This window comes from Drosophila elegans, unplaced genomic scaffold (genome assembly GCF_018152505.1).
Source record: "Drosophila elegans isolate 14027-0461.03 unplaced genomic scaffold, ASM1815250v1 contig_476, whole genome shotgun sequence".
Lineage (NCBI taxonomy): Eukaryota > Metazoa > Arthropoda > Insecta > Diptera > Drosophilidae > Drosophila > Drosophila elegans.
This window is the reverse complement of record NW_024545863.1, coordinates 14,522,098-14,542,326: the sequence shown is the minus strand read 5'-3', so window position 1 is coordinate 14,542,326 and position 20,229 is coordinate 14,522,098. Positions and strand designations below refer to the sequence as shown.

The 20,229-nt window shown below is 39.3% G+C and overlaps 1 protein-coding gene across 5 annotated transcripts in view; it reads right to left on the bottom strand.

The window, feature by feature from the left end:
• Positions 1-20,229, bottom strand: part of LOC108150486 (homeotic protein ultrabithorax) — an 83,084-nt gene that overhangs the window by 35,816 nt on the left and 27,039 nt on the right. The window lies entirely within an intron of this gene.

The following is a 20,229-nucleotide window of genomic DNA, read 5'->3' as shown; positions in this document are numbered from 1 at the left end:
TTAACTAAGTCTGGTTTCCTTTTTAGAAAGAATAAAACATTGCGGTGTCAGTTGCAAACGAATTTCTACGAAAAAATATAGCTCACAACTGTTCATTTCGTTTTTGGAGTAACCCCAGAACCGATCGGGTTTTATTTTACCAATTGGTAGGCAATTTTAATGCATATTTCATTTGAATGGTTGTAATGCATGTTCAGACTCTGCATATATATATATATGTATATTTCGGGGATGCTCCATATTGAATTATGATTTATGATTGGAACATGTTGTAGCCGGCTCAAGGGTACTTAGTGCATAACCCTCCACGTGTGTGTGTGTGTATATGTGTGTGGGAAATGTGCGCATATGCGCTAGTTAGTGAGACATTCAGTTGCAGCAGGAGAAAGGGAAGGAGAAAGGCGGAGAAAGCGGTGAAGTGGTGGGAAGTACTCGAACATCGAAATCGACCAAAAATAGCGACATTTGTGTGCGCGGCCCTTGAATAATGGCTGCCATGTTTCCCAAAGACAAGGATCAAGGATGTTTCCATTTTCCTTTTTTAACGAAAAGCGAAGGAGACAGATAGCACTGGTTGTAATTGGAGTTCGAATGACTCTTATGGCCTGACAATTATTATCTCCAGCGATAAGACATGCAGTTTTTCAAGTCTCTTGAGGTTTATCAGCTTCCCATTGTCAAGAAGCGATCTGTTGCTAAAAGGGATATATATATTTCTATACTATGGGGAGCCAAACATAAATAGGTTTGTAACCTAAGATTTAGTTTCTTTCAAGTAAATATTTTACAGGAAATTAATTTTTATTAGTTAAAAGTTTAAAGAGAGAGCCTTTTAATGAATGTAATGAAATGCAGATTGATTTAAGAAATCAAGCTAGCTTATAAATATATCCGTTGATATAAAAGAGTTTCTACTTTTTCAATCTGTTGACAACAAATGCAGTTGTGTTTTAACACCTGAGTGCCTTTTATCCGCGTCCACTGAAAATGAAAGACGATTCAAAGGGGGAAGAAGGGAATGGGCTCCCTACCATTTTAAAATTCCAACCCAGGCGCGACAAAAATTCACACATTTGCGTGGCTAGGACCGAATAAAAATCCCATTTAAATGTGACACTTTAAATGCCAACGACAAAAATAGTGCCAGACTGCGGTGGATATAGAAAAAAAAGTAAGTGTGGAGATGGGGTGTACTTCACGTGGACGGTGACGAATTCGTGACGTGGAAGGACTAAAAAAAATGACAAAACCTTACATTTATTTGCATTTTCAAGTCGAGTCAAAGCATGGCCATCGCATTTTCCACCCTTTTCCTATTTTTTCTACACATTCTTCATTTCGTTTCGTTTGCCCAGTAGTTCCTTCCTTCCGTTTTGCGGTGCAGAAAAACATTTTCCACAAGAATGAGCCAACGAGTTGGCGACATTTACATATGTGCAGCTGTAGCTGTGTGTTTGTGTTTGTGTGAACTGTCAACGCGCCATAGAACTGTCAACTTGATGGTAATTTTGAACAAAGCCATGAAAGCGGCAAAGGAGTTGGCTAGCTGCAGGTTTCCTCTTGTTGTCTGGCTTTCCCCTATTTTACTTGTATTTTTTTTTTCGCTTTTTGTAGTGCTAAGCAAGACAAAGGATAGCTGATGGATTCCATACAAATTAAATGCCCTGTTCTGCTGTATTTTCGGCTCAGACAACATTTCATTTCGAATTCATGCAAAACATGGAGTATTTATGAGGTCTGCCTCAAGGACGCAGGACAATTAGCGGGTTGTCTGACAGCATTTCCTGTCCATCTTGAGTGCCGCATCCGTATCCGTTTGGGAAGCACAAATTACTAGTTATCTTGGCTTCATCGCCGCTGTTAATTAATCTAATTACTCCATTTGATGGGTGAAAAAATCGAATTTATATTGCACATATGAGCGCCACGCATAAATCCCCACAATTTACGCTCATTGCCAATTTATTGCAAAAAAAAAAAAGATGATGTGAAAAACATTCATCCAAGCGCCGGACCGAGTTCAAACAATCAACGCCATTGTCCAGGGCCTTTCGCTTTATTTCATACCAACTCCTTTTTTGTGCCCCGATATTGCAAAATTTACTATCGGACACTGTGGATGCTGCAAAAAGGGCAAAAATCGAAATATTATTAAGTCCCAAAGCTGCACTTCAATTAAAATGCATTTTCGCAGTTTATGGGTTTAATCTCATAAACAATTTCTGCATTGTTGCAAATTCGCCAGCAGACGGTAGGAAAAATGTTTTGACGCCAAAAATACAAAATTTATAAAATGTGTATTTATTTTGGAGAACATAGAGAATGTTTAATATTAAAAAGTTTTTAGATATTTTAGTATACTATTTCTGTTAGTACATTTAATGATAAAAATGATGAAATTATTAGAACAAATAATTTATCAACTATTTCTTTCTTAGGTAATGTCTTTAATTTACTTTAAATATTTAATTAGCTTTAAAAAAGCACAGTCAAGTGTAACAGCCTTTAAATAATAAATAACTATATATGTTTTCCCTGTTATTATATTTATTTCATAATTTTCTTGCCATTCATATAATTTTGTAGATAACTTTTTTTTATAATTAAGATTGTCTCACCCTCATTAATGCACCTGTACCATTGTCCCAGAAATTCCCGAAAACTTTCGGTCCGCCACAGCCCATTTTAGTACCTGTTCCCGGCTTGTTTTCGTATCTTTTGGCTGTGCTGTGTTCCCTTTTAATAACTTTATAATGGCGTGTTGCATCACGCGCTGCAAACTTCGTGTGGCCACGCCCCCTTCGGTGGGTGGGGCAAGCCCGGCCCGGCCAACAAACAATTGCAAAGCGCGTGTTTGTTGCTGCATTTCGTGCGTTTCTTTTTCGGTTATCGACGCTTTTCAATCTATGCGCATAACTCAAGTGCAGCAGCAACACCAACGAACCCGCATCATTGGACCGGGTGCGAGGCATATGTGCAACTTCCGATGATTCTGTTGCTGCTGGGCGCTTAACTGATGCTGGATGCCCCATCAAACTTGGCAATAGGCACACACACACACACACTGCTAGGCAAACAAAGGAAGGCCAAAAAAGTGGCGGGGCAAAGGAAAAAAAAAATAGAACAGCAGCAACAGCGAAATAATATCGGCAACATTTTATTGCCCTCTGACCTAGAGTGTGGGTGGGTGTGGGTAAGGGTGTGGGTGTGGGTGTGGGTGTGGGGGTCACGACCTGCTCAAATTTGACTCCGAACATCCTGCCGGACTATCGCCATCTCTCGTTCTCTGTTTTCCGCCTTATCGCCGACGTCAATAACCACCCACAGTGTCCTTCCACTCTTTCAGCTCCATTCATATCCTTGTGCGTTGTCTCGTTTTACTGCAAAATTTACATCCTGTACGGCTGATGGTCATTTTACTGTTTCCGTGTGTGGAGGGAGCGGGGGTGTCACTGGAGGGGTTTCGGGCCAGAAAGGACTCTTGGCCAGCACTGTGTGCATATGAATATTTTGCAGCAGGCAACAATAAAATCCATGACATCATAAATATCGATGCGTTGCCGTCGTAACGAACATTTTCGGTGCGGGCTTAGTTCCATTCATTTCGAGCCAACCCTCACCCCCCTTCCCTCTCAGGGGTGTGGCGAGGGGGGTGCCGGGGGGATAGGCACACCCGCAGCAAGGCGCCGCGCGATAACTCGATAATTATGTCCGCTTTTGTTTATTTCGCACATCGATTACAATGCCGGAGTGTGTCCCAGGCCGACAGATTCCGGGGTTTCGGCCATTACGGATATTTTGGCCATTTCCAGAGTTTGCGGGGTCACCAATGGCGGGGGTTTTGGTTTTGGAGGCTCGTTGCAGGGTCAGGTACTGGTGCATACGTCACGGTCCCAACTCCAGCGGAATTTACAAACTTCACTAGCGGCAGGACGAGTGGTTGGGGGGAAATGCAATGAAGCCGAGTACACAGGGAAAATTTAAATCATTCAAAAAAACTTGTTTCCCTTTGTTCCACATATTTTTCTTATAAAAGATCAAAATTGTAATTTATTAAATGTTTAAAGAATTTTGCAGTTAAAGTTATTACTTCCTTTTTTTAGATGTTATCCAATTCAATGATTAACTTTATTAAAAAATAAATTCAAATTCAATTTTAAAACCTTTTTAATTACATCTTTGATATTATTAAATGTTACCCATTTAGAATTCTGTTCAACTGAATACATTTAGTTCTCTGCCTAGTCTTCATAATTTTCTACCAGTGCAGGGAATCCCCCCATTTTGGCCCTTTTAGGTGTGGAGTACGTTGTCTGGCGTCGCTCGCTTCTCATAAGTAAAACGCTTGTGAGCAAAGTTTTATAAATTATCCTTGTGAGAATCCTTATTTATGGCGCGTGTGCAATTTTCATTTTATCGCAGTAAAAGCAAAGTTAAGTTAAGCTCCTGCCGCTCCCGTTTTCCAACTTTGGCCCACAGTTTGCAAATGGAGGCGTTGCACCAACGCCACCACCGCCACCACCACTGCCAACAAAAACAACCATCAGCTGAGACTCGCTCTCTCTTTCCCCCGCCCATGGACATATATCTCTGGCTCTTGCTCACTTTTTATATTTGCGCCGGCGAACTTCAATTGTTCAGCAGCCAACACAAACAATCGGGACACGAGGGGTCAAAGGGGGCGGGTCGAGGGGGCGGTTTGGCTCTCAACTCGACTCGACTCTCGTATATTGCACAAATGTCTGCCCAACAATCGAGCGCTGCATTATGGGCCACTATGGGAAGTTATTGGCCAAAACTAATAAACAAATACGTGTTAGAACAAATTAAACATACAATATTATATACTTGAACCATATTAATCTTGAAATTAACATTACCTTGGTTAAATCAGTTAAAAATGTCGATTTATTAATGGATTGTATACTTCAAATAACATTAAACTTTTCACAGAGCAAACATTCTTTATATTTCTTATTTCTTCTTTCCTGGTAATTTTTGTTATAAGTTTAAAATTAGGCAATTCTAAGAAATATTTAAAACCATAGTTTTTTTTCCCCTTCTAGAAATGTACGTTTCTGAAAAATGATTCTATGATATCAATAAGACGTTGTATTTCAGCAGTTAGTAGTGCATATAAATCAAAAGTACTTATTGTACCAGAGTTATAATATTTTTGGCTTAGTCTCAACCAACTTTTGACCATCTTAAGCCCTTTAAACACCTAAGCTTTCTCCACTTTAAAGCCCACTGTTCGTGTCTCCGAGGGGGGTGAAACCTGGAGGGGGGTTGTCGGTACGTCGGAAGAAGATCTCTCGTTGAGCTGCCAAAGTTTTTTATGGCCTGCATATGAATATTATGCGCTCGAGTATAAAATGTTGTTGGCCACACTTCCTACGTTTCACTTCCTGCACTCGACTCGAGCTGCATCCCCCGGCACACACACTCCACACACTCCGCACACACCATACCCCCTATGTGGTATATGCACATCTATCTGCAGCCGTATCTATACATCTCCGCAGATACAACAATGCACAATGGCAACAAAAACAAGTGGGAATGTGTACATATCTTGGCGATGCGAGCCGAAACTTTAAGGCTGCCTTTAACTGGAGATTTCTGGCCCGAGGCGGCAAGACAAGAAAATGCGAATAACAGCCAACTTGAAGCCAAAAATCCTGTCTGAAGTTTTCTTTGTTTTCCCTCCGCAGGGAGGAGCTCTAGACCCCTTTTCCATCCTTTTGGTGTGTGCAAAAAATATTTAGCTGGCAAAGTTTTATTGGCAAAATCTGTTTATGGCTTTTGAATTTTAATTAGTTTACATTATGTCGAAATGTTGCCGCTGCCGTTTGCAACAATGGGGCGATACGAGCGGAAGAAATAGTGTCCTGGCAGTCGAGAAGAGTTTTCATTACTATTTGTCTGCTGCCTTTCCGCACAGCAGCCGCAGCCGCAATTTTATGCGCAGGATACAAATGTACATGAATAACTAAGCAAACCGGCAAAAGGAGTGGCGTGGAGTGTCCTCGTCCTCGTCCACGTCCTCGTCCTTGTCCCAATCCTTTTGCTCCATACCCAGGATCAGTGGCAGCAAACTTTGGCGCTCTCGCCGAGACGTGCCTTGTAGCAAATTTTAATTCGACAAAAACATGAAACTCAAAACTGTTATTGGGATGTTGTTTGCCTGCAAGTTTTCATTGAGTTTCGGTTCGGCTTGTATTTGTGTTTGCCAAAGCCCAAGGATGAGGCGCTTATTGTTGGGTCCTTATTTTTTCGTAAACCATTATAAAATTAGCTGATGTATGTTTGTAATTATTTAGATAGCCAAACTTCGTCTAAGAGATTTCTATTGTGTTTTAATACGCTTTTGTAATTTATTTTTATCAAAAAAAACTCTGCTAACTAAGAAACCACCGTTGAGTTTTGTCTTAATTGAAAAAAATAGGATTCTATACAACAATTTTTAGAGCAAATGTATTAATAAGAAGTTCTTCTACAATTTAAAAAAAAACAACTATGTTCGTTAAAAAAAAGGTTTTTGCTATAAAGGCTAATTCTTTACACATTAAGCTCTACAATTAAAGTCTTCCAAAGCATATAAAAATTGCATGTTGCAAAACAAACAAATATTCATCAACCATATAGTAAAGTGGTTATGCTGGTATAACTTTTGTAATAAAAAGCCGAGAGATGAGAAGTTTAAAAGATGGATTTCCCCAAGCTAGGCTTAATTTGAAGGCAAATTGAATTAAATCCAATGAATGCGCCGTAAAGTAGAATTTGAAGTTGAAATTACCTAAACGGTTGCCGGTAATAGAATTTAATGATGGATTGCACTCACGTATTTGGAGAACCGCTAACGATGTTGCAGCTGCACTGTCGCAGAAAAGGAAAACCTATAGCCCCAAAAATGGCGACGAATCGCGGACTGAGGCTCGTTGACGAATCTGCAACCTTTTCTCTTTGCATTGGCAGCCTCCAGATTTCCAGATTTGATGCAGTTCAGCCAAGCGACAACTGCAGCAGCAACAACAACAGGAATTGACTGTAAAAAAAGGCGAATTAAATCAGCGCTTTTTGTGGCTTTGCCGCTGCTTTTGTTTGCTTCGGATTCGGAGTGTTTTTGCTACTGTTTTCAGTTCATTTTCAAATCGTTTCGTTTGCTTTGTATGCAGTTTTATTTAATTCATTTTTCACGTTTTTTGTTTCTGTTGCTGTTGCTGTTGCTGCTGCTGCTGCTGTTGCTGCTGTCGTCGTTTGGGGCTGCAAATGTGCAATTAAAGAAACAGGTTACACGCCCATAAATCTTGAAATGCTGGCGACGTCGTCTCCGCCGTTTGTCGCCATCGCCATCGTCTCGGCAAAATGCAACCACAATATACATACATACATACATAGCTGCTGCTGCTGCTGCTGCTGCTGCTGCTGCTGCTACTGCTGCTGCTGCAAAATGTATTCGTATTCACATGTCTTAATGTTGACAGCATTTTTGTGATTGTCTGACTTATTGCCAGCCGATTGATGACAAATAAATTACGTGCACTTTTTTTGTGGTTCGACTGGCTCTTTTCTTCGGCTTTTAGTCGGCGTTTTTCCGTTTTTGGTATCTGCTGCAGTTGCCGCTGCGTTAATGGCCTGGGTAATTACTTTTAATTGCCATTGTAAAGTTTTTCGCATCGCAACCGAAAATGGCCAAACGGCCCTGACCACTTGACTCAAGTGGCTGCGACAGATTGGCGGCTTTTCACTGCGATTTTCCCCCGCTTTTCCCCCGTTTTTCAGCCTGCCTAACTGGCGCCATGATTTTTGCAGTTGCTGCTGATCAATTGGTTGTCTATAAATAGGCTCCAAGCTGCTCCACTTGCCTTCGGATCGATCGTAACATCGATTTACCATGACTGACAAGTACTAATCAAACTCAATTGGTGTTGTATAAACAATAATTAATTTAACCATTTAACTAAGTATTATTTACGCATGGCAAAATTAAGCTTGTGCGACTGAACTTTGCTAAGTTAATTTACGTTTCAGCAATATACTCGTTGTGTTAACAATATTCTGTTTCTAATATTAAAATTATTGTCGAATTACAAAATTTTCGCATTTATTTTAAAATATAAGTAAAGAGCTTTCAGTTTCACAAACGTAGACAGCTTTGTATTTTCTCGTTTAAACAGCTTATCGATACTCACACATTACCCTGAACAACTCAATTGCCGGATTCCTGCCATGATTATAACGAATAAATTTTAATTATGCGACTCACGATTTTGTACACAATTTGAATTGGGTTGACAGCGACCGACGGACACGAAAAAAACTCGAAATTTTTTATCTTATTCAGCTGATGGAGGGTTTCAGGTAGTGCCCGAAAACGTGGACCCCAAAATACCTATATACTTGTATTTCAAAGCATACAGAGATGTATCAAAACAGAAATCCAAAAAAAAAAAAAAAACTTGCAGTCGACATCTTTATAAATCGCTCGACGCATAAATCAAACGAACTTTTGTTTTCGAATTTTTGTGGAAATTCTGCGGGCGTGCAGCGATTGAAATCACCGTTCGTACACTGAGCGAATTTGCATGTTTTCTTTTTTTTTTTTTTTGTTTTTGTATATGGGTGCCGTTTCTTTTCGGTTCGTTAGTTAACCCGTTTAACATTTTAAACAATCATAGCGAAAATCACGAAGTCCTTACTCCACGGGTTGCCAACTGCGGCAAAGGAAATGATTGCATTTAAAATTCAAACTCGAGCGCGGGTTGGGAAAAAAAGAAGCATACGGAAAAAGGCGAAGGAAAGAAAAAAAACCAAGGAAAAAACAGCTGAAGTCGGCACAAAGCCATGTCGCCATCGTTTCGGCCATCTCCTCGACATTCTCAGGCCCAAAGACCCCAGTTGGCCATTTAGGCCGCGCCAACTCAACTCAACGGCGAGCGAACGAAAAAAGTCAACAACTGAATAAAAAACATTTTCGAATACAAATGTTGGCATTGCATAACAAACGTTTTCTAAATGAGGCTAACTAAGCAGCCGACAGCGACGTCGACAGCGGCAGAGGCGTGCATATGTTTGAATTGCCGATGACGATGACGATGGCTTTTTCCCTCTTAACTGTTTCGTGTTTGGTTTTAGCCAGCTTTTTCCCCCTGTGTCGTGGCCTCAACTGCTGGTGGTCTTTGTATAGTTTGTATAGCTTTTTCTCCTCTTTTTTTTTTTTTTTTGCATAATATGACCACAAAACTAACGGTTAAATGGCTGGTCTGCCGTCCTGGCCAAGGCAAATATTTGATTTGGTCTAAAGGTTTTTCATTTGTCGCCGTGTCTCTCTCCGTTTTCCGTTCTCCTTTCGACATTTCTATGACTGATTTAATCAGCAAACTTTGACAAGAGTCAGGAAGTCAACCGTCCGACGTCCCTCATTCCGCTTTCCCCCCCCGGTTTTCCCCTCCCTCAATTTTCCCCCACCTGAGCTGGGCCGTTTTTGTCGACTCAGGTTTTAGGGGGCGACAGGGAGTGGCTAGAAGGACGGGGCAGAATTAAATTAATTAGAAATCTGATAAGACTTCCACTCGAATTGCGCCTTAGTTAATTTGCTTTTTTTCGCTAAGCCTCGAGTTGTTCTTCGCCGCAAGATCTTGTTCTGGCTATTTTTCCAAACTATTTTCGCTTGTCGGACAATTCTTGAAAGTGTCTCGTTTAATTTGAGAAGCTTGTGTATTCAATCTGGTTTCACAAAATACTATGTATGTTTAAATTTCTAAAATTAAATTATTTTTTGTGTCTTCGTATTAAAATGTACAAAATAGTTTTTTTATTTTTTTTGTGTTCTTTCAATAAGATTTATTTTTCATTACATTCCAATTTTTTTCGTCATTTGATATAGTTATTTATTGATAATAAAATAAGTTCCCTTACCTTTTTACTACTTTACAAACATTTCAAATTTTAAAAACACACCTCTTAGACTACCCGATGCTCTTAAGGACTGAACCTCCTGTGACTTTGTTGAAATTTCCAAGCCCCTCGCAAATCATCAGGTGAGAAGGCCTGCGAATGTGAATGCAATTTGCCGCATTTACCTGCTGCTATCTACTTTTTGACTTTTCGGCTGCTTGATATTTTTTTTTTCGCCACTGCGACGGCTGCCAACTGCCGGTGGGCCCATAAAAAACTGCCAAATGCACTGGTCCATCTACCTAAATGGCAGAGGACCGAGGCCAGAGGTCGCAGGACAGCGTGTGTCCTGGCCATGTCCGCTGGCCTGTCTCGCAGCATCCTGCATCCTGAATTTTCAACGGAAGGCCAAATTAGCAGCGCTGCCTCCGCTGCAAGGCGCGCGTTTTGTTTACGACGCCGACACTTAACATTGCACTTTTTATGGCCTCGTAAAAAAATTGCACACATTTCTCGCCAAAGCGAAGGCTGAACGGAATAATTTTCGGGGAAAAACACCGACCTTGACGGCGGCGAAAAAAGTTAATGATCATCGCCACTCGAATGATTTTTTAATGTTTCTCATGTGTTGCTCAGACGTCTGCTTAAAAAACAGTTCCCTAAAAAAAAAACCAAACGACCAAGAGACAATGCATAAGTCAAGGATAACTCTAACGATTGTTATTTGGGATCCGGTCGAGTTCGAATTCGTGCCGCCTGAGAATTTACAACATTTTCCCGCCGAAATCCGCCGAGAAATATCGTGTCCCGCGCCACATTTCTCATCCTCCTGCGCGGGCACGAAAATCTTGTCATGATCTCTTCGAGGACACGGAGCCACACGATCGGATGCCCAGCTGGAGCCACAGAGTTCTCACATGTTGGCCCAAAAGGTTCAGCGGGGTCAGCTGCAAGTTAGCAGTTGGTAGTTGGCAGTCGTGGTCGTGTCTTCTTTTTTTGGGTTTATTTTTGGGCTGACCAAACTCTCGACTTTGTCAACATATAGATATAAAGAAGTTGTTCGGCGCGTTGGAAAAGAGTGAGTTCAATTTAAAGTTACTAAAACAAAAGAGTACAGGTGTGACTGTACCTTGTAAAAGTCTTACAATTACCACTTTAAATTACTAGTTTTAGCCAGAAATATAATAATATTTCTAGCAAAGTACAAGTCAATTTCATTCTCAATGCACTATAGTAAAGTAAAGTAAAGTAAATATAAAAAAACGTTTTGTACAACATACATACTTCACTACGTATGTAAGCTGGCACTCAAATGTTTATAATTAAACTTTAAAAAACAAAATATTTTTAAGAAAAAACAAACAATCAAAGTAAAATATAAATTCTCTATCCACTAGGACTTTCCAGACTATCCATCAAACCGTAAATCCATAAATATTTTCTCTCAGAACCAATTAACACTTCTGGCAGAGCCATGAATAGTATTGGTTATTTATTTTCCCCCATCGGCCACTTCATTAAAGTCTTTGGGAAAACATCGAACAATAAATTACGGGGACCAATAAATCAGCGAAATGTGACAGAAATTTGATAAAAACAAAATTTTTGGTTTAACTGATAAAGCCGGAGAGGGTAAAACAAAAGCGCCGAGGGAAAAATAATAAAAAATATAGAAGGAAAGAGAAGAAATACAGCGTTTTAATAAAGACTCATAAATTCCGCTGGCGACGAAAACAAAAGCGACAAAACGACTTTGGACTTGCAAGATGAGCGCTAAAAATAAATAAAACTATTAATCAGGGGCAGCGCGAAGAAGAAGAACGAATAAGGATGGCAGTGAGTTTGAGTTTTTCCACACAGAGAAAAAAAATTCTTAAATCAGTTTGACAAGTGAATATTGTTAAGTCAAGATGAAACCTACATTTCATTACGTAGGTTCATGAAAGTCAGGCTTCGGACACCATCATTATACAATGCTTTTTAAAACATTATTTGTATTTATTTTTATATCATATTGATATGCTAATATTTAATTGATTTTTAAGAAGATATAGATTTTGAGCATTTAAAAGCACTTATAAAATTTGATAATTTACAAATTTTCTAATTGACCCATTTTTCTTTGAGTGCAAAGGGGAAAATGAACAGCGTCCGCGAAGCGGTCGTAAATAATTTTTAAAACAACTCTTTTTGCCAAGAACGAGAGAAGGCAGCGAAGCCTTGCCAATTGTGGCGCGGTTTTTCAGCTGCTGCCAAGAAGAAAAGCCAAGAGTTTTCCTCTGCAAAACGCCAAGTGCAGTGCAACAGGAAAAGCCAAGAAAACCAGCAACAACAAAGAAGAGGGAGAGCGAACTAACATAGAGAGCGAGCGAAAAAGGGGGCGGACGAGAGAGGCGGCCATAAGAAATGCCACTTTGCGAATATTGTGTGCCAACGATAAACACTTCAGAGCGGCCATTAAAATCACGGTGAGAGAGCGAGAGCGCACTGGCTCAAAGAGAGAGCACAGTGAATGGAATGAACGCGAGAGCGAAAGAGCCGAATGAATAATGGCGGTGCCGCAAGACAAATAACCCAGCCCCGTTCTCTCTTGCTTTTCGCCTGCTGTCTCACTCTGGCGCGGCGCGTTTATGTGCTCGCCTGCTTTGACTTATGGGAAATAAATCAGCAGCCGTTGAGTAGGTGCTGTGTGTGTGTGCCTGAGTGTGTGTGGAGGGGAAGTGCTCTCTCTCTCTCTCTCTCTCTCTTCCTCTATCTTTCTGTCGCGCAGGGAATAAACAAATATTGTTTAATAACAATTCACAAGTAAATTAGCGCGGTTGACGTAGTGTTCAGCTTTTGTATTTGCTAAACAAATAAATAAAGTCCACTGTTTTGCTTTTTTTTTACAAGTGTAGCAGTAACTCAATATTTTAGGGCAATAAACCATTTGCTTTGTTTCCCAAGTGTCTAGAAATACACATAAAAAGTATTAAGCACGTCTTTTGGTCCGCGATTTATGTGCGAATCGTTTTTCTCGGCCGTTTCTTCTCACTTTTTTTCAGTGGTAAAGCTGCTACCTTTTAAATACAATAAATAAATTTAATTTTCAACACACGCGACGCGATTTCTGCTTCTTCTTTATCTTTTGCTATGCTTTTTGCGCATGTTCCGCAAAATAAAAACGAAGGAAATTACTCAGCTGCAAAAGTCGCATGTTTTACGAGGGCTGCACAATTTATGGCCATAAAAATAGCTAAAGAGAGAGCGGTGAAGATAGAAAATAAAATTTGTTAATATAACTTTTAAAATTTGTACAAATTAATTTTTTCATTAAAAGTAACCAGACAAATCAATAAAATTAAGTGTTAAACAAACAACAACATTGCGGCTCGAGTGCTCATCGATTTATTTATGTGCGGGAAAACGACTCGAGAAGCAAAGAGAGCGGCTTGAGTGCTTTTATGCGCCCATAAAGCACTCGCACTCACACTCCATCATTATCGGTTGGGTTTTGGAATTCAAATTCGTATATGGGTCATTCCACTGGGAATAGGCTGAGAAAGAGACAGAGGCCGAGCAAGCTGGAGGAAGAGCAAGAGAGCGAGTTCATTATATAATCGGCTATTGAAATTCAGATTCTGCCCTGTGTTGTTGTTTAAATTACAGCCGACACCTCATCAAAACGAATGTTTTTCCACCCACGCGTTGCTGCATGCAATGCATTTTAATTCCGAATCGAGAGGATGTGCCGCGGAACTCGATTTTTGTAGCCCAGTGTCAACTCAGCGATCCCGTAAGCTCGTCTTTTGAGCCAAAAGCTTTGCCTTTTGCCCTTCCCAGTTGCCGCCGATGGCCGACAGATGGCTCTCAACTCTTAACCCTCTAAACTCCTTTTCAAAGGCACTGCGCGAAAACTCATGAAACTTTGTATAAACTCAAAATGGATTTAAATATATATTGGGTTTCAGAAAATATATAAAATGTGCCGAAATATAAATAAATGACTAGGTAAAAAATGATTTGAAATAAGGCCGGAGCTTCGTAGAACCAACATTATAATGAAGGTATCTGGGTCTTAAAGAACATATAGAAGAAAAAAATATAACATAAGATTCTTAAAACGTGAGCAATGTTTAGATTTTTAAGGAAAAATTTGTGTGTACAATATATAAATCACTAAAAATATTAATTTAAAATATTCTATAGTCAGAATAAATTTAATGTTTTTTTTCACCGCTAAGTTTCAAACCAAAATTGCAGGCAAACATATTAGACTAAAATCCATGGCTCAAGTTGCGACCACTTGAAATTTAAGGGTTAACTCGTTCTCTCAATATCTTCCTAAAAACTTAAAAAGTTTGTATGTTTGTAGCCGCGGCCAAGCCCTCAAAGCTATTTCTGTTTTTGGGTTCCCAACACGCACGAGAGCGTCATCATCAGCAGTTCCAAATTAGTGGGGATCGGGGAAAAAATCGGGGGCAGGTGGGGTTCAACATGCGTATGACCATAACAACAAAAATCGCACAAATCCACCGACGCTGGGAGCTTATTTATGAGTTCGCTGAGGTGGAAACACATATAGCATTCGCAATCAGTTAGCTTATTGTTTACAGAGATTTAGGAACTGTCACAAATATGTGACAATATATAAAAATAGCAATAAAACAAATATATTTATTTGCTATTATAGTTTCCCTACTTCATTTTATGACATGATCGAGACGAAAAATATTTTGCATACATAGGTTGTTATTATTATTTAATCTCTTATATTACATATTTCAAATTTTCTAGACATCTTCTTAGTATTTCCTTTAGTAATATCCTTTAACAATAAAATAAATAAAAAAAATTTTAGTCGATAAAATTTTTCAAAAATAATAATATTAATAATAAATAATTATAAATACAGTTATCGAGTATTAAGTTAGAGAATTCGCTAGTTACCACAAAAGATCTCTTTCATCTTGTACTGAAATACTAGAAAATAAACTTTGGCCGCACCTCTCTTGGTGGTTTTGCCTATTTGGTTTTGATTCGAAGACACTCGGAGACACAAAGACCATAATGGCAATTATGATTAATAAAATATTGTTGATTATAGACCTGAGACTGTTTGGGAAATGTCAAGAGCCCGAAATGGTTGCAGGGAAAAGAAGGTCAGCGACTATTAACTCGGTGATTTTCGCAAGTGTACAAGTTGGTGGGTGGAACCCTGGGAGTGTGTGTGTGTGTGCAGCTGAAGGCACAATGATAAATGTGCAAGGCAAAAGGCAAGAAAAAAATAGAAATTGGGTGAATAAATAGCCCAGATTCCGTTGAGCAAGCAGAAAAAAAAGGAACTCGAGGAGAAAGCCAGCGCAAGGCAAGTGGAAACAAACAAAAATTTCGCCGACGGCAAATGTGAAAGGACAAACGGCCAAAAGCGCGAGAGCAGAGTAGAAGGCCCAGAAACCCGGAGAGCAATAAAATCAACAAACTCCGAGCAGAATGCCATTTATCAATGGCAAAAGGAATTCGGTGCGGAAAGCCGAAAACACAGTTTTTGTCCAGGGGAAAAACTGTGGAAATGGAAATGCGAGCGAACACACGGCGAAGATGCGTGTAAGCACAAGAAGGAAAAGTGCGGAAACCTCGCAGAAATACAAGTATCCTTAAGATGGAGTTTGACTATAAAAAAACTGTTTTAATTTATTCCATAAGTTTAGATACGATTGTAACTAGATGATAAACATCAAAAGGGTTAAGTGTTTGAAAAATTTATGGAACAACTTTTGTTAATTTATAAGGTTTTTTTTTTAAATAGGGGAATATAATTAGAAATTATATTTTCCAATTTTTCTTAAATATGTTTTTTCTGTTTATATATTATAGTAATTCAATTTATTTAAGTTGGAATGCGTTCCAGTAAGAAACTACTAGTTGTTCTTCTTTTTCAACTACGAGCTATGGTTGCCCTGAAAGATGTGCTTAAAGGGTGAGTTATCCCACACATGATAGATGATATGCTATGCAATTAATACAAGTTTTATAAATCCTTTTTTTTAACGAATCCTAAGATTTCTGTTCCCTCCAAAGGGCTAAACACCTATTACAAGAAATAAAATCCGCATTCCCACGCATGTCGCACAATATCAGCATATTAGTTGACCGATTTTGAATCCACCCTCGCCGCACGCAATGGAAATATAAAAAAGATATCCGCCCGAGGACAGCGACATAAATAAATAATTTTATCCATGTCTCTGTCGCTTTGTGTACCCTAATGTGTTTGGGTGGCGGGCGGCGTAACAAGGATAACATGACTGATTATGTAAGCAAAGGCAGAGGCAAACGCGCTGGGCCCAAACAAAAGCGTATAGCCAAGCATATTTCGGTCCTGCCCCGTAAGCCCCGTATCTTCTGGCATTTTCCGGATGCCTTTTTTTTCGGCAGTTTGCGGCAGCAGGTTGAACGACAGTGGCATACACACCCACTTATTGTGCTGTGCGTGTTTTTGAGAAAGTGGCACAATTTTTACTTTACGAACGCCTAATGTAATAAAGCCCGCCCCGCAATCCAAGTCCTGCCCCAAATGGATGGCCTGCGTTTAGCATTCGCAGCGATAAAGCCGGAGTGGAGGAGCAGAGGCAGCATCAGAAGCCATTGAAACTCTGAGGTTGGGTCTGGGCCATGTGTGCGACTAAGGTGGCCCAAAGCGGGGTCAACGGCCATAAATCAAACCGAAAATTATACGCATTCATCTGCTGAGCTGGCAAAAGAACAAGAAAAATATCTGCCACATTGCCTGCGGCGGGGGTGGAGCTGAATGCTGGCATTTCCCATTTGGGGGAGTTTTCCGAATGGCGGAAAATATGGGTAACTGTGCGAAATCTAATGGCCACCGAAAATCGATAAAAGTCGGGCTGCCACTTGGTTTTATTTTTATTTCGGTTCACCTGACGGCCGAGTGTTTTAATTGCGTGCGAATCGAGTGGCCGACGCCCGGCATACTAATATTAATTCCATTGTTAAGGCCAAAAATATTTATTCCGATTCGGCGGCCATTAATCATTAATCCGAAGCTTAACGGCTTTGAATCGCTAAAATATTAAAATTAAATTAACATTATTGAGTCGGCTTGAATGGTCAACAACGAATTTTGGATTCAGTACTACTACTGTATAAAAGCAATAAAGTAAATTATTTTTAGGAGAAGTTGAAGTTAGATATTTTAATTTAAATTCTTTTTATATTAGATAATAACAAATGATTTTTGAATGAAAGTCTATTTCTTTTATATGGTAATAAATTTATGTATAGAAATAAATTTATGAAGTATTAATAAGTAAATAATATTTTAGTGAAATCAGAAAACCTCTTTAATAAGAGTATAGCTGGACTATAACCAGTAATTACTTTCGAATATAAGATACGACTCAGAAGTCAAAGAAAGAACAGGGTAAACAAAGTAAAAATAACCGGTGTCGGAAAAAGTATACATGTAGGTATACATAAATATATAAACAAGTATATTAAGTGCTAATAATAACATGGTTAGAATGCGGCATTATCAAAAGACGAGAGAAATAAAAAGAATGCTACGCAGTTATTTGATTGTGTATATCAAAACTTTTTATTTGACCCAAAGAGAAGGGATACTGGCCAGCGAGGGGTGTTTGGCGAGTTCGTAATAACTAAAGATATATTCCTTAATTATTTATAATCAAAATAAAATGAAGAGGCAACAAATGAAAATAATATTTAACTGTCTCAATTAAGAAATGAAGGGAGATTATTTATCAGAAGTCAGCAGTGAAATATCTCTGAGATACCTTGGCATGTATCTTTGCATCTGTGAGATACATTCTCGACCAGTGGCCGTGGCGCAGTTCAAAGTGAGCTGACCGCCAATTAACTAATTTGCCAAGTCTGTCTCGCAGGGGCAATTAAGAGGACTCGGCCAACGACCAGATAGGGAAGTGCACTCACACTGGCCCAGCTCCGCACATAGATACACACATGCACGTGGGCCACTTGCAGATAATTCAACTTGTTGCAGTTGGAATTCGCCCCATCCCCATCCCCATCCCCATGTTTAGTGTTTACTTGCCCCGCTCACCTGGCGATGTCAGAAGTCAAGCGAACTGATAATTGCAATAGAACAAAGTGGATCGAAATGCCGGAAATGGCAAAAGGGAGAACATTCAGATTGTCATGGGGTGCTTGGAGTGGGGAAACAAACTCAAAAGTATTTCCAACCTGCCGAATATTTATTCGGAATAACGGCTACCAAATGGAACAGTTCATAGGGGCCCAGAATTTTTCAATCGCTTCGCTTCGTGTTTATCCGCAAAGTGGCGCCAAAGTTTATCAACAATTCAACAAATTAAGATACTTTATTGCACATTATTATGTTATTATTGTGAATTGCGTGCCATTTGCTTTCGCTGCGGGGAAAAGAGGGCGCCGACGCGTCGATCTCGTCGAGACATTTGCTCCATTCATGTTTCCCCCCACCCCCCCAACCGACTATAAATAGACCCCGCCCGAATGATAATGAAGCCAACTCCAAAGTGTGTGCAAACATCTGGCCAACAAAACGATCAAAAGGCACAGACATCGGGTAAAATTTACATATCTCGTGTACATATCTTGTATATTTGCTTAGTTATTGGGAATGAAAATGTATCTCTTAGAAGAATCTACAATATAATCGATCTTAGCTGTGAATTTTGTATGGGAATTTTATTCAAAGCAGGTGGGGGCCTATTAATTTAGCAAGATAAGGGGTTGTATTGTATTTAAACACATTGTTCAACATTCTCGCCAAAACCTTTTTGCTCATATATTATTTAAATAAAATGTATTTACATAAATGGGGTATTAATATGTGCCAATATCATATTTGTTTTGAATATCCGGCTTTAAATTTAGGTTATTAAGCCAGATTACAAGCAGGGAAAAGATCTAAAATAATGATCGACTATTAAATCAATTTAAAAACTTGATTTATCATTTTAATTAATTATAAAACTCATTTAAAAATTTTTATGTTTTATGAGTTTTTGTATTATTATACCACTCAATAAATTAATGATCGACTATTAAATCAAAGTAAAAATTTGATTTATTATTTTAATAAGTATTAATTATAAAACTCATTTAAAAATTTTTATGTTTTATGAGTTCTTGTATTATTATACCACTCAATAAATTAAAAATTTTACAACTATTTCCTGCCATTTACAAACGTAAACATCCTTCTCATCCATCCCTTTTAACATCTGCGTAGAATTGGTCTAATGGATTTTATCCTTAAAAGGCTGACAACAACCGCTCCAGAGACTTCTTCCACCAAAACTCAGACAGAAACATTATCCAGACAAAGAAGCATTATTGTAATCGATTGGACTTTATTCTATTAGCGTCGGCATAATATACATTTGGCCCCTCAAAAAACAGCCACAAATTTTCTCTATATGACAAAAAATGAGCCGGAAAAATGGAGAGGGAGAGAGTGGAAAACCGCATTCGCAGGAATACATTTCCCGCCATAGACTTTATTAATTTTCTAATGGATTTTACGTTTTCAGCAGTTGAAGATTTCAACATTTCAGATAAATATTTATGCGTGGGGTGTATTGGGTTGGGTGGGGTGGGGTAGGGTGGCTATACGGATATAGAGAGCGCCTTGAAACCGTACTTGTTGTTGTCACTGTCGGCGACAGGACTCTCCGGGTCCTGTCCCTTTTTTTATGAATTGATTACGATTGGCAAATGGCACTCGGTGGAAGGAAGTTTTGTTTATGTTTGTGCTGGTAATTTATGCGATTGAATAAACTGCCCATAAACATATAGGAAAATGCAGAGGTTGCTGGATGGTCGAGTTGTTTTCGTTGTCTGTCGAGTGTTTGGTTAACATAACTAAAAACAGGAATTAACAGCCTTTCGAGTGCCTAAACGGGCAAAGTAAATTAAATGTGTGTTTAATTGGCTGTGCGGGAGGGAAGTACCACTGTAGCACTGTACCACTGCGCTACAGTGCCACTTGGACTGGCGTGTCCCGGGGCGATTCTTGTCAAGTGCAACCTGCTGAAAAACTGCTTACAAAATGATACGCTTTGTAAAATTCGCAGCCAGGCATCACCAATTTTCGCGCTGATTTTCTTTGCGTGCCAAGTGATACTTTTACCCGATTTTCCACACTGGGCGGTGGGTGGCTTTTAATTGCACACCACAAGAGCAAGGAAATTGTGTCTCTGTGTGTGCAATGTTTTCGGTAGTCGAGCTTGTGTGTGTGTGTGTGTGTGTGTGTGTGTGAGTGAATGTGTGTTGGCCAGAGTTGACAAACTGAATAATTGGCAA